Source organism: Chiloscyllium plagiosum, unplaced genomic scaffold (assembly GCF_037043375.1).
Source record: "Chiloscyllium plagiosum isolate Xiang-an unplaced genomic scaffold, Cpla_swu_hap1 HiC_scaffold_16, whole genome shotgun sequence".
Classification (NCBI taxonomy): Eukaryota; Metazoa; Chordata; class Chondrichthyes; order Orectolobiformes; family Hemiscylliidae; genus Chiloscyllium; species Chiloscyllium plagiosum.
In genome coordinates, this window is record NW_028270154.1 from 3,672,312 (window position 1) to 3,685,675 (window position 13,364).

General features: G+C 44.3%; 1 protein-coding gene and 1 non-coding gene across 5 annotated transcripts in view; both read left to right on the top strand.

Moving 5' to 3' along the window:
* Window positions 1-13,364, top strand: part of LOC122556417 (protocadherin-1-like) — a 370,067-nt gene that overhangs the window by 122,026 nt on the left and 234,677 nt on the right. The gene's annotated exons all lie outside the window — the stretch shown is intronic.
* LOC122557001 (U2 spliceosomal RNA) lies at window positions 18-214 on the top strand. Its single transcript, XR_006313729.2, has one exon. It is a non-coding gene; the product is annotated as a U2 spliceosomal RNA (small nuclear RNA).

A 13,364-nucleotide genomic window follows, 5' to 3' on the forward strand; every position in this document is an offset into this window, starting at 1 on the left:
GAAAGTGAGGAAACATTATCGTTTCTCAGCCTTTTGGCTTGGAATATGTGTAGTTTTTTTCTTATCAGTTTAATCTTTGTTATCTCCTGAATGTGGGAGTATTTGTATTAAATTGATTTTTGGAGCAGGGAGATGGATTAGGGGCTTGCTCTGTCCTCTCCATGTATCAACCTGGTACTGTTGGGCGGCACGGTGGGTCAGTGGTTCGCACTACTGCCTCACAGTGCCTGGGTCCCAGGTTTGATTCCAACCTCGGGCGACTGTCTGTGTGGAGTTTGCATATTCTCCCTGTGTCTGCGTGAGTTTTTCTCCCACACTCCAAAGATGTACAGGTCAGGTGAATTGGCCATGCTAAATTGTCCAGTGTTAGGTGCATTAGTAAGAGGGGGGTGTGTGGACTTGTTGAGCCAAAGGACCTGTTTCTGCCCATCAGTTCAGTCACAGTCACAGGCTGTAACCTTCAAAGTGGGAAACTTCCTGATACAAAGTATCTTTGAAAACCAAGATCTAGCTGCCTTTATTGGGTAGGGAACAATTGGCAGCATGCTGGAGATAGATGTGGATTAGCTCGGATCTATTCAAATGAGCGAATATGCTTGAGAGGTTGAATGGCCCTTTTATTTTCCACAGCAGTGCTAAATTTGATAGATTATGGTTAGATAGGAAAATATTTTTGGTGTGTTTCGTGGAAGTGAGGTGATTTTCATTCCCACTTTCTTCTGACTTCACTCAGCGCAGTAACATTTCCAGGGTGGGCATGTCTCTCTCTGACACTCTCGTACCAAACATGGTTAACCAGGTATGATTAAGGATCGAGGCAACACAGACAAGTCTCACACAGGCTCTGCAAACACAGACAGAGAGAGCAATTAATTAAAACCAGTCAGATTGACAGCTCTGCTGTGAGTTGCATAGCTCTCTATCTCCTTCTTCTCCCGTCCCCCGCTCAGTGACCCCAGCAGTGCTTCCTGGAATCCTCCTGATAATTTCATGGCCCAACAGGTTTGAGCCTCTCTTGGCTTTTCATGAGCCGTAGCCCCTTTCATTAGCGCAGTTGTTACTAAATACTTTATGGAAATAAATGTCAGAGAACAGCAGCTTGCTGAGTCCACCAGTGAGAACCAGTGTCAAGGAATGACAGCTACCATAACTCAGCAAGTCAAGAATCATGAAGAACTCAGCGTCTTTGATTAAAAGCAACAGTCACTGAACAGATTTCCATTAATAAATCTGGTGATTTGTACTGATTCTAAATTGAGCACTTTTGAAAATGAAATATATACAAGTAGATCAGTGCCATGTTGCCAGTGTTGAGGAGTAGTGGGAGGAGCTCAGGATGGTTTTTCACAGAATTAAGTCACAGTGAGACACAAATGTGGCTTTTCACCCATCGTACAGTGTAGGACTATCCAATGTATCCTAAGGCCTTAGTCTTCCTGACAAATCCTGCAACATTTCCCTTTTATATCCATTTTCTTGTCAAAACTGACTGGATATTGGATCCCCTTCCACCACCCATTGAAACAACAGCCTGGATTTTCACTCCAACAGGAAGCCTCTCAGGTGAAAGTGGATACTGCAGATGCTGGAGATCAGAGTCAAGATTAGAGTGGTGCTGGAAAAGCACAGTAGGTCAGGCAGCATCTGAGGAGCAGGGAAATTGACATTTTGGGTAAAAGCTCTTCATCAAGCCCAGTGAGAATGGGGAAATATGTAAAAATCAGAGGTCTCACCCCCATACGGGGAGGGAGGGGCGCGGTGCAATGGTTGGTTGCTCCTTGGTTGCTGCCTGAACTGCTGTGCTTTTCCAGCACCACACTCTCGACTGATCTGCAGTCCGCCCTTGCGCCTCGCTGTCATTTTGTTAGCCAAGGGATAAGGTACCCTCTTGGACACCCTAGTCAGAGATTAGCTGTCAACTTGGAAGGTTAAAATATTCTTTTAGAGAGATAAGATGCATTTTAAATTGTTAAAAGTGAATAACTTGTGCATAAGCCCATTGACTATGAAGCTTATTGGAAATAACAACAAACCTGTTGGAATATTTGTCAAAAGGACATGTCAAGGAGAACTGTGAAAGCCCTTCAGGTTTTTGTAAAGAAAACTGTCTGAAGTGTTAAAGTGAGTTATCACTTGTTACTTCACTCTGACTGTTGATATATGCCTGAGGGGCATCAATTACCTGATTAATGCTGCATAACTCGATGGCACAGCCACCATTTATCACAGTAGGATGTGTACCATTTCTCAGTTTTATTGACAGCTATAAGTAGTTCTTGATTGAAATGGTGATTATGAATTTCAATGTTTGTTGATCTAAGGGCTTTGACTGAAATGTCTGTCATAAGGCTTTACATAAGCAAAGAAAAGTGAATATGGCAAATGGTTTTATTCAATCAATGAGATTGTGTTATGACAAAAACAAAACAAAGTTAGAGACATTAACCAAGGTGTCTGCAGTGGTGCTCAGGTGGATGTGAAAGATGGCATGGCCCACTTCAGACATCAGACCAACATTCTTATCCCAAGTGACATGTCTTAGTCAAAACATATCATGTTTTGTGAATTATGTTATCTTCTATGCTATTAATGGGGCAGCACAGTGGCTCAGTGGTTAGCACTACTGCCTCACAGCGCCAGGGATCTGGGTTAGATTCCACCCTCACGCAACTGTCTGTGTGGAGTTTGCACATTCTCCCTGTGATGCCATGGGTTACCCCTGGGTACTCCGGTTTCTTCCCTCAGTCCAAAGATGTGAAGATTAGGTGGACTGGCCATGGGAAATTGCCCATAGTGTTCAGGGATGTGCAGGCTGTGTGGGTTAGCCATGAGAAATGTAGGGTTACAGGAGTAGGGGATTGGGTTTGGATTGGATGCTCTTCAGAGGGCCATTGCGAACTCGATGGGTCAAATGGCCTGCTTCCACACTGTAGGAATTGTATAGTTCTTTTATTTGCTGTCAGGTCATTCTGGTTGCTGCATTAGTTTAGTTGCAGCCTGACTTTCTTCAGTCCCAGTCTCTGCAGACTTGGCTCAGTGCCATTTCAGTTTCTCATTAATCTTCCAATCACATGCTTTCCTCCTATGTTTGCTGCTGATAGATTCACTGTGAGCCTATCAATAGCAAGCACGCGAGAGAATGAGCCTGTGATTGAGGAGCTGCTGCTCACAGATTCTAATTGTTCGAGTGATAGTGGTTTGAGGGAGAAGTGACTTTATCAAATGGATCATGATGTACATTCCTGGGTGTTTTGGCTGCATTCGAGGACCACTTTGTTCACCCTCGTATTTTGGGTATTGATCCAATTCCAAAACGCATTATCATGTTAAGAGTATTATTACACCCATGAAAAAAGTTCCTTTTCGCAAGATGACAGGAGTGTTTCAGGGAAAACAAATCCTGGAATTTTGTACAGTCATCACAGTGTTCTGACTCTGGCATATATTTGAAAGGCAGACTCTGACCTTTCAGTCTTCTCCTTCAGTCAACAAACCAAACCTTGGATTTAGTAAGACAGCAGGCGTGTGTAGACCATAAAGCTTAATATTGCAATCGGGACTGTAAGAGAAACCAGTTGATGGATGATCTGACTGTTCCATTTTTGTGATGGGTCTGCCTTTTGAATGGGTATAATGCTGTCAGGAAGAAAATGTCAGAGAAGGCTTTTTAACTCAATAATTAGCAAAATGTAAGCACTCGCACTTTATTGCAAATGAACTAATGTGTTTGTTTTGTAAGAGAAACCATTCACTTTTATGTAAATGTGTGTAACTTAAAACTGCAGTGATAGCCTTTAAACTGCCAAAACGCTACTTCTCCATGAAACCTAATTGTAAGGCCCTGAATACATAAACTTCAAGATTATTGATCCAGAACAGTAGATAATTAACAGTGGGTAATGTATCATATAATCCATGCACTGTAGAACAGATCCCAAGGGCCATATTGCTGGAATATCTGTGCTTTCTAACTTGCATAGGAGACTCAATGGTTATCAATGTGCACTGATTATCAAAGAATGTTGGAACTCACTGCCTGTTAACGTGGCAGAATGAACCATCTTTGCATCAAAGAAGAAAGTAAATGTTAGCTATTTATCAAGATGATGCAATCCATGTTGTTACAGACTAAGAGCTGGAAGGTGGACTAAATGGGATAGTTTTCTTACGGTGTCTAAACACATGATAGGCCAAATGGTCACCTTCTGTTCTGTAATTTGCTCACCCTTTGCTCACTTGAGTTTCATCATTTGGTCAATGCATTCCACTACTATCTTACCCTCCACCTCACCTCACCTCAGCCTTTTGTTACCCCCCCACCTTTTTCTGATGCTGTTTCATTTACATTCATCACTCTCCTGTACTTTAGCCAGGCCAACCCCCCAGAAGTCTCCAGGAATAGGAAATTAATCTCCTGGACACTAATATAAGCAAACCCAATGTGAAAGACATTATGTTCTTCCTTAGAACTGAACAAGGGGCATTGGGCTTGAATCATTAACATTGCTTTTTTATCATAGATGCTGGTAGCCCAACTGAGTTCTGTCAGAGGCATAGAATTCTATGATGTGGAAGCAGGCCATTTGGCCCATTGATTTGGCACTGTCTCCCTGAAGGCCATCCCAACCAGACACCCCCACCCCAACCCACTACACTGAACACTATGGGCAATTTCCCATTGCAAATCCACCTAACTTACACATCTTTGGACTGTGCGGGGAAACTGGAAACACCACTGCCAGAGGAAACCCATGCAGACACAGGAAAAATGTGCAAACTTCACTCAGACAGTCACCTGAGGCTGGAATCTAACCCAGGTCCCTAGCGCTGTCAGGCAGCAGTGTTAACCACTGAGCCACCATGCCATCTGCAGCTTTGCCAGCACTTTCTGGATTTCAGATCTCATGCATCTTTAGTTCTTTACATTATTGCAGATTTTAAGACAGGTAGATATTGTATAGAACAGAAATGGTTCTGGGAAAAGAGGGAGGGAGTAAATGTTGCAATAAGGCTGGTACAACGATTGAATTATCTCCTACGCTGAATGATTCAACTGCTGCATCTCAGCACCCTTCTGGGATGAGCTGGATTTAAGATTAAAACTGTAAGTGATTGCTGTATCCCTCCTGTGTGTTCTAGCATTGGGAACTGTGGATTAGTGTCTAGCAGGAGTTTACTGTAATGAGTATGTAGCAGCCTGTTCATGTTACTATGTGGGTGTGAAGATAGGCAGATTCATATTGCAATTATTTATGGTTTGTTTCTTGCTTCCTGTATTCTTCATATGTTTAGTTTTCTCTCCTCTCTCTCTCTCCCTGTCCATGTGGGTCAAAATCCTGGACCTCCCTCCCTGTCGGGGCACTGTGGGTGTTGTATCTACCCCACCATGGACTGTGATAGTGCTTCACTACCATCTTCCCAAAAGCTGTTAGGGACCGTCAATAAATGCTGGCCCAGCCAGTGATGCCCATGTCACATGAACAAATGTGAAAAATATCAAAACCTAGTTTAACATCACTACTGCTGATGATCATAAAAACCCATCTGATTCACTGATGTCCTTTTGGGAAGGAAATCTGTCATCCTTACCCAGTCTGGCCCAGATATGACTCCAGACCCACAGCAATGTGGTTAACTCTTTAACTGATCTCTGGATCGGTCAAGCAAGGCACTTTGTTAAAGGGCACTTATAGTTGGGCAGTAAATGCTGACCTTGCCATTGTTGCCAGTAAAGAATTTCAAAAGTTGTCTGCAAGTTTCTGATCATTACTTATTCACTAACCAATAACTAAGGTTGTGTGGTCATTAATCACATGTGTATGAACTTGCACAGTACAATGGATATTTATTAACAGCTCATCTATTGCCTATCAGGCGCAGTGAAGAGTCAGACCAGGTATGGGTGGCACATTTCCTTCCCTAAAGGATATTAGTGAACCAGATGGATTTTAACAGCAATTGGCAATGGTTTCCATTAGGCCAGCTCATTATTCCAGATTTTATTGAATTCCAATTTCACCATCTTCCGTGGTGAGATTTGAGCGCCCAGCTTCAGAACATTAGCCTGGCACTCAGGGATACTAGTCTAGTAACATTACCACTATGTCAGCAACACCCCTAAGTTCCAGATTGATTACCAGTTCCATTACATTACCGCTACACCAGTGCTTCTCATTTTCTGCTCATCTGCACATATTTCATTGGAATCTTTTTAAGTGGAATGGAAGGAGAGACGACATTTCAGATAAAGGTAAAGACACCATAGTTTTACTGGACCATTGGGCTGCTCTCTGATTGGAGAGACAACCAGTGATGGTTTAACCTGAGGGTCACCACAACGCATGCAAGATGGTGGGTCCTTCATGGTAACCTTAGTCAGTGCAAGAATTGAACCTGTAGTGTTGGCATCGCTCAGGAACTAGCCAGGCAACTAAGCTAACCAACTGCAACGTGTGTTTAATAGCCCATCAGAAAGACAAAATTTCTAGTGACAGTCTTGTCCCTCATTGATGCTGTGGAGTATCCCCCAGAATGTATACCAAACACCTCTGGGGTAGAGCTCGAACTGGCTCTATTCAGACCTGGAGGAGACAGTGTTACCGCTGAGTCGTGAGTGTGTTACTGGAAAAGCACAGCAGATCAGGCAGCATCCGAGGAGCAGGAGAATTGACGTTTCAGGCCAGAGCCCTTCATCAGGAATTCTTCTGCTCCTCAGATGCTGCCTGATCTGCTGTGCTTTTCCAGCAACACACTCTTGACTCTGATCTCCAGCATCTACAGATAGCACTTTCTCCCGGTGTTACCGCTGAGGCACGACTGCGCTAATTCAACTTTTCGCATGATCCTTCACATCACTTTCAGCATCAGTGACAGACATTGTAACCATCAACTCTTTAGTTTTTAAATTGTACAGCTGTAAATGCTTAACCCACACATAGCCCATTGCAAATAGAACAACTTGCCTGTGGTACTATAAGATGATTTGACTACTGGTAACCTTCATATGAATCACACATTGTTCCCATAGCCTGTAGAAGGGAATTATTCATCCATTTTAATTGGGTAGTTACACATAAATGGTCTGGAGCAACGCAGATGAAATATAAAGTCGCATTTTCTTTCAGAGAATGCTGTTTGTGACTGGGTAGGACGGGTAGCTGTGTACATTTATGGAATTGTAATTTTGCTAAATCTTTGGCAGTCTGCCTAGGAACCTGACTACCAACATCCAAAAGCAATATCTTATGCTAATGAGTTATCATTTGCTCTTTCACTAAAGGGACTGTGGAGATTTCTCAGTGTAGGCAACCAATCCTCCACATTGCAGCCCATTTCATACATACCCTTCCATCCCTCTTGTTGTGTCATGAGTTTCAATTGCCTCCACAATCAATTTAAAATCACCTGAATTTTCTCAGTTGAGTTTGTGTTGGAGGACTTGATATGGGTGCCAGAACATGAGGCTTGTATTAAAGACCAACGGCGAATGGATATTAAGGTCAAAAGGAGCCGAGAGCTTAAAGGCTCCCAGGCTCTTGGCAATCACTAGTCTGTGCTACTTGGCAAAATATTTTCTTCATCAAAGTAATAATCCATAATGGACTGTAACGTGTAGGAACAAATTACTGCAGATGCTGGAATCTGTACTGACAACAACAAATGCTGGAGATCACAGCAGGTCAGGCAGCGTCTGTGGAGACAGAACGAGCTAACGTTTCAAGTCTAGAAGGAATCTTATAGAAACATATAACATTATGAAAGGGATAGATAAGGTAGAGGCAGGCAAGTTGTTTCCACTGATGGGTGAGACTAGAACTAGGTGACATGGCCTCATGATCAGGGGGGCAGAATTAAGACAGAGCTGAGGAGGAACTGCTTTTCCCAGAGAGTAGTGAATCTATGGAATTCTCTGCCCAAGGAAGCAGTAGAGGCAGCTTCATTAAATATATTCAGGATATAGTGAGATGGGTTTTTGCATGGTAGGAGAATTAAAGGGTATGGGGATAATGAAGGTAGGAGGAGCTGAGATGATGGATAGATCAGCCATGATCTTAATGAATGGCAGATCATGTTCAATGGGCCAAGTAGCCTTCTCCTGTTTCTGTTACTATAATACTCTGACACAATGATAGATGACTCTTCATCAGAGCTGAAGTGAAGTGTGGAGGGGACAGCATTTATTGCTAGAGTTCGGGAGGGGTGGTGGTAGTGGGTTTAGGGCGTTGGTGGAGAAAAGATATTAGTAGATTACATTAAGTGATGGCAACGTGAGAATGGCAGAACCATGGTGTTTCTCTGGCTGGACTGGAAAGAACAGTAATTGGAATGGGGCAGAGAGGACATGATAACCAGAGAAAAGAAATGTTGACAATTTGGATGTGTTGAACTCAATATTAAGTCTGTATAGGCTGTGAAGTGTCTTGTCTGAACATGAGATATTGTTCCTCCAGTTTGTGTTGTGTTTCCAAACATCTTCCCACCCAACCCCACCCCTATCCCTGTAACGCTACATTTCCCATGGCTAATGTACTTAGAAACTATGGACACTTTAGCATCGTCAATCACCTAACCTGCACATCTTTGGACTGTGGGAGGAAACCCACACAGACACGGGCAGAATATGTAAACTCCATACAGACAGTCAGCCAAGGATGGAATCAAACCCACGTCCCTAGCGCTGTGAGGCAGCAGTGCTAACCACTGAGCCACCATGCCATTCTTAATTGCAGTCCTCTCCCAAATCATAATCTTTAATCACTGGAGACCCCAGACTCTCCATCCCTCACGAGTTGGCAACTGAATAGTGCAATGCCTGAAGTCAAAAGGAATAGAGAGTGCAGGAGTGGACATAAAATAAGATCCCGGAGGGAATTACTTCATCTCCATTTAATTGCAAAGAAATACTTAGCTGGTAAGAAGTGTTTAGTATCTGGTCAATCCAGTGGTACAATTGTGTAAGATTACAGTAAATCCAGTAAGCAGATTACTGTGAGTATGGGTAGCCGTTGATCCTGACGTATGTGACCAACAGATTATTACTGATTTAAAGTCCAGTTTCCAGATTTCAGGGGATAAGGATTGCTGACAGGAAGTGGTTGTGAGATAAACAGAGTTCTTCAGAGACCTGAGACTGAGACAGTAACTGAATTTGGAAGATGAGTATCCAAGACGTAATGTTGGGTATTCTGCAAATAAATGAATGTTAAATTAAAATGTGACACACCTTCCTTTATATTTGACTAAATTGTCGATGGCTGAATACACTTTCAAAGAATGAGTCTTTACCTGAACCTGACCTGGAAAACATATGAATTTGCAGGAACAAGACCATAAAACCATAAAACCGTAAGGAATAGGAACTGGAATGGGCCATTGGACCCCTCAGGCATGCTCTTCTAATCAATTGGATGATGGTTGATCTGACATTCCTCATGTTTAGTTTCCTGCCCTCTTCCCATAACACTTGATTCCCTATCTGATCAACAATCTAACTGTGTCAGCCTTAAATTTACCCAAGGACTCTGTCCCCACAGGTCTCTGTTACAAGTAGTTCCAAAGACTCTTAACCCTCTGAGAGAAGAAATTTGCTCACCCATTTGATCTCTCTGGAACAATGATGGGCTTTGTCCTATACCTCAGCCCGTCAGCACTATCGTCTCGACCTGACTCAGCCAAAGCACTCCTGGCTCATCTCCCATATGCCACCCTCATACACATCCTAAATGGCCTCCTTTTTCAAAGACCACAATTTTCCCCTCCCACGTGATCAGCAAATCCCTCCAGCACATCTTTTCCACTTCTTGCACCTCTGCCTTTGGACGCCACCCTTTCAACCATGACAAGGATAGAACACCCCCCCACCACGATCCTCACCTTCCATCCCAATAATCTCCAGATGTAGTGTATTATCCTTCACCATTTTTGCCACCTACAATCAGACACCATCACGAGAGATATATTTCCCTCTCCATCCCTTTCAGCATTCGCAGAGACCATTCCCTCTGTGACTCCCTCGTTAGGTGCACATCCCCCCCCCCCAATCCACCCTTCACTCCCAGCACCTCCCCCTACTCCTGCAAGAGGTATAAAACCTGCACCCACACCTCCCCCTCACCTCCATCCAAAGCCCCAAAGGATTCTTCCACATCTGGCAGAGATTTCCCTGCACATCCAAACTCCTCATCTACTGTGTCTGTTGCTCTCGATGTGGTCTTCTCGACATTGGGGAGACAGGATGCCAACTTGTGGAACGTTTCAGAGAACATCTCTGGGACACGTGCACTAAAGGACCCACTGCCCTGCGGCCAACTACTTCAACTCCCCCTCTGACTCTGCCATGGACCTGCACTTCCTGGGCCTCCTCCACCACCAAATCCAAGCCATATAATGCCTGGAGGAAGAATGCCTCATTTTCCACCATGGGACCCTTCAACCACAGGGGATCAATGTCAATTTCACCAGTTTCCTCATCTCTCTTCCCACCACCTCATCCCAGATCCAACTCGGCACGGCTTTCTTGAACTGTCCGACCTGTCCATCTTCCTTCCCACCTATTTGCTCCACCTTATATTCTGACCTATCACGATCACCCCCCTCCCCACCTGCATCTACCTATCGCATTCCCAGCTGCATTTTCCCCACCCCAACCCCCACCCTCCTGTTTATCTCTCAGCCCCCCGCTTCATCCTCACCCCACATTCCTGAGGAAAGGCTTATGCCCGAAATGTCGATTGTCCAGCTCCTCGGATGCTGCCTGACCAGCTGTTCTTTTCTAGTGCCACATGTTTTGACCCTCATGCACAAGAACACCCAGGTCCCTCTATACAGTGCTTCTTTAAAGTCTTGTTCCATTTAATTACTCTGCGTTTTGATTCTTCTAACCAATGCACATGACCTCACACACTCCAACATAAACTGCATTTGTTAATTTTTTTGCCCACTCATTCAATCTATCTATATCCTCCTTGTGTTCTCATCAATACATGCGGTCTCATCTCTTTCAGTATCATCAGTAAAATTCAGACACTTTACACTTTGATCCCACCTCTGAGTCAACATCATCTCATCCTAACAGCCCAATGGATTTGCATCTCTCCCCCTCACGTACTTGTCCAGCCTCCAATTAAAACCATGCTGTGTACCTCACGTGGTAGCACGTTTCCCATTTGCATTGCTCTTGAGCTAATCAAACTTCTCCTGAATTCTCATAGAGTTTACTGTTTAGAATTTTTTTTAATGCTCGTTACTGAGAAAATCTTTCATCTGTCTCCCAACCCCGGATGGCTGCAAAACCACTTCTGCCACGTCCGTATTCAGGCAAGATATTAATTTAATCCTGTTCGACAGGGCTCACTGATTTAGCAAAAATAATGAATGTTTGTTTCCCTGTTGTTGGTCTGCATTCCAGTCATTATCCATATTCTCTGCCAACAAATTGTGGAACCCTGTGTCAGCAAAACTGCAATCAATGCTCATTTGGCACTGGCGACCGTTAATCACAGTCTCATTCTGATCGATCATTAATCCATGCACAGTTCGAAATGAAGAGACTTAATGGAGAACACCAACTCCCACTAGTTTTAAGAAGGGAAAGCTTTCAGCAACAACTTTCATTCCATTAACACAATAACACATTAGAGGAATGATCTAAAATAGTGGATTGAAAGTGCCATAGATCTTGCAGTTTCTCCTAAGATTCAGGCTTATTTCTAGAACAGTTACTACATTTCAGTAGTACCAGATTTTTTATTTTGATGACATGAATGAGAAATGTTTGGAGGGATATGGGCCGAGTGCAGGCAGGTGGGACGAGTTTAGTTTGGGACTATGTTCGGCATGGACTGGTTGGACTGAGAGGTCTGTTTCTGTGCTGTATGACTCTATGAACATTGGGTCAAACTGGGTCAAAGCAGTACATTTGAATGAGATTCTGAAGAGAAGAGAAAGTTGGAGAGGTTTTGGGAGGGAATCCAGCATTTTAGGAACCAGGCCTCTCAAATAATGGCCCTCACTGGCAGAGTGATGAAAATCGAGGAGTGCGCTTGACCTCAGAACCGAAGGACAACAGGTTGCACAGAAGAACAGGAGAAGGTTACAGGGATGGGGAGGCCACAGTGAGGTGTCTGCTCACCATTGTACAGTAAAGATATGAGGGGTGTTGTGAGAGTGTGAGGAGATTTACCAGAATGGTTCAGGTTCGAAAGGATTTAGCTGCAAGGTGAGATTGAGAACCTGTGGTTGTTCACCTTGAAGTAAAGGAGATTGTCAGAAAATTTGACAGAAATGTACAAAGTCATGGCACATTCTGGTCATTTAGATACCGAGCATGGACCCCATTGGCCAAAGATGCGAGACGAGAGAACACCAATCAGAGATACTGAGCAAGGGGTGGGGTGCAGAGTGTAAGGAAACCCTTTCATACACCGTGATTAGCAATGATCGGCAACTCACTGCTCATAAAGCATAGAATCACAGAATTAATATGGTGTAGCAGGAGCTATTCAGCTCATCATTCCTGCAGGAGTTCCATTCCCTAGTGCCAATCTCCTGCCTTTTCCCCATTTCCCTGCACACTATTTCTTTCCAACTAATCATCCAATGCTCCTCTTGAATGCCTCAGTTGAATCTTCCTTCACCACATTCCCTAGCTGTACATTCCACACCCTAACCACTTGCTAAGTGGAAAGGTTTCTCCTGACATCCCCCTTGCTCCATTTGCACAGCACTTTAAATCTATGCCCTCTCATTCTTGTTTCTTTTACAAGCATAAATAGGCTGGCATAAAACAGTAAGGTAAAAACAATGACTGCAGATGCTGGAAACCAGATTCTGGATCAGTGGTGCTGGAAGAGCACAGCAATTCAGGCAGCATCCGAGGACAGGCAAAATCGACGTTTCGGGCAAAAGCCCTTCATCAGGAATAAAGGCAGAGAGCCTGAAGTGTGGAGAGATAAGCTAGAGGAGGGTGGGGGTGGGGAGAGAGTGGCATAGAGTACAATAGGTCAGTGGGGAAGGAGGCCCACCCCCCAGAACCCAGAGGGGAACACTACCCCTGCTCATGACTCTACCCCCATTCCCCCCACCATCACACCCACTCCAGGTACTGGCTCCGACCCCACTCCCAGCTCCACACCCACACCAGCTCCCAGCTCCCAGCCCTGCCGAGTTTTCACCATCCCCCCAGACCTCCCCCTCACTGAGGATGAACGATCAGTCCTCAGCAAAGGACTCACCTTCGTCCCCCTCCGTCCACGCATCAATGAATTTAATACACTCCGTGACATCGAACAATTCTTCCGTCGCCTCCGCCTCCAAGCTTATTTTCACAATCAGGATTCCCGCCCACCTTCCGAGGACCCCTTCGC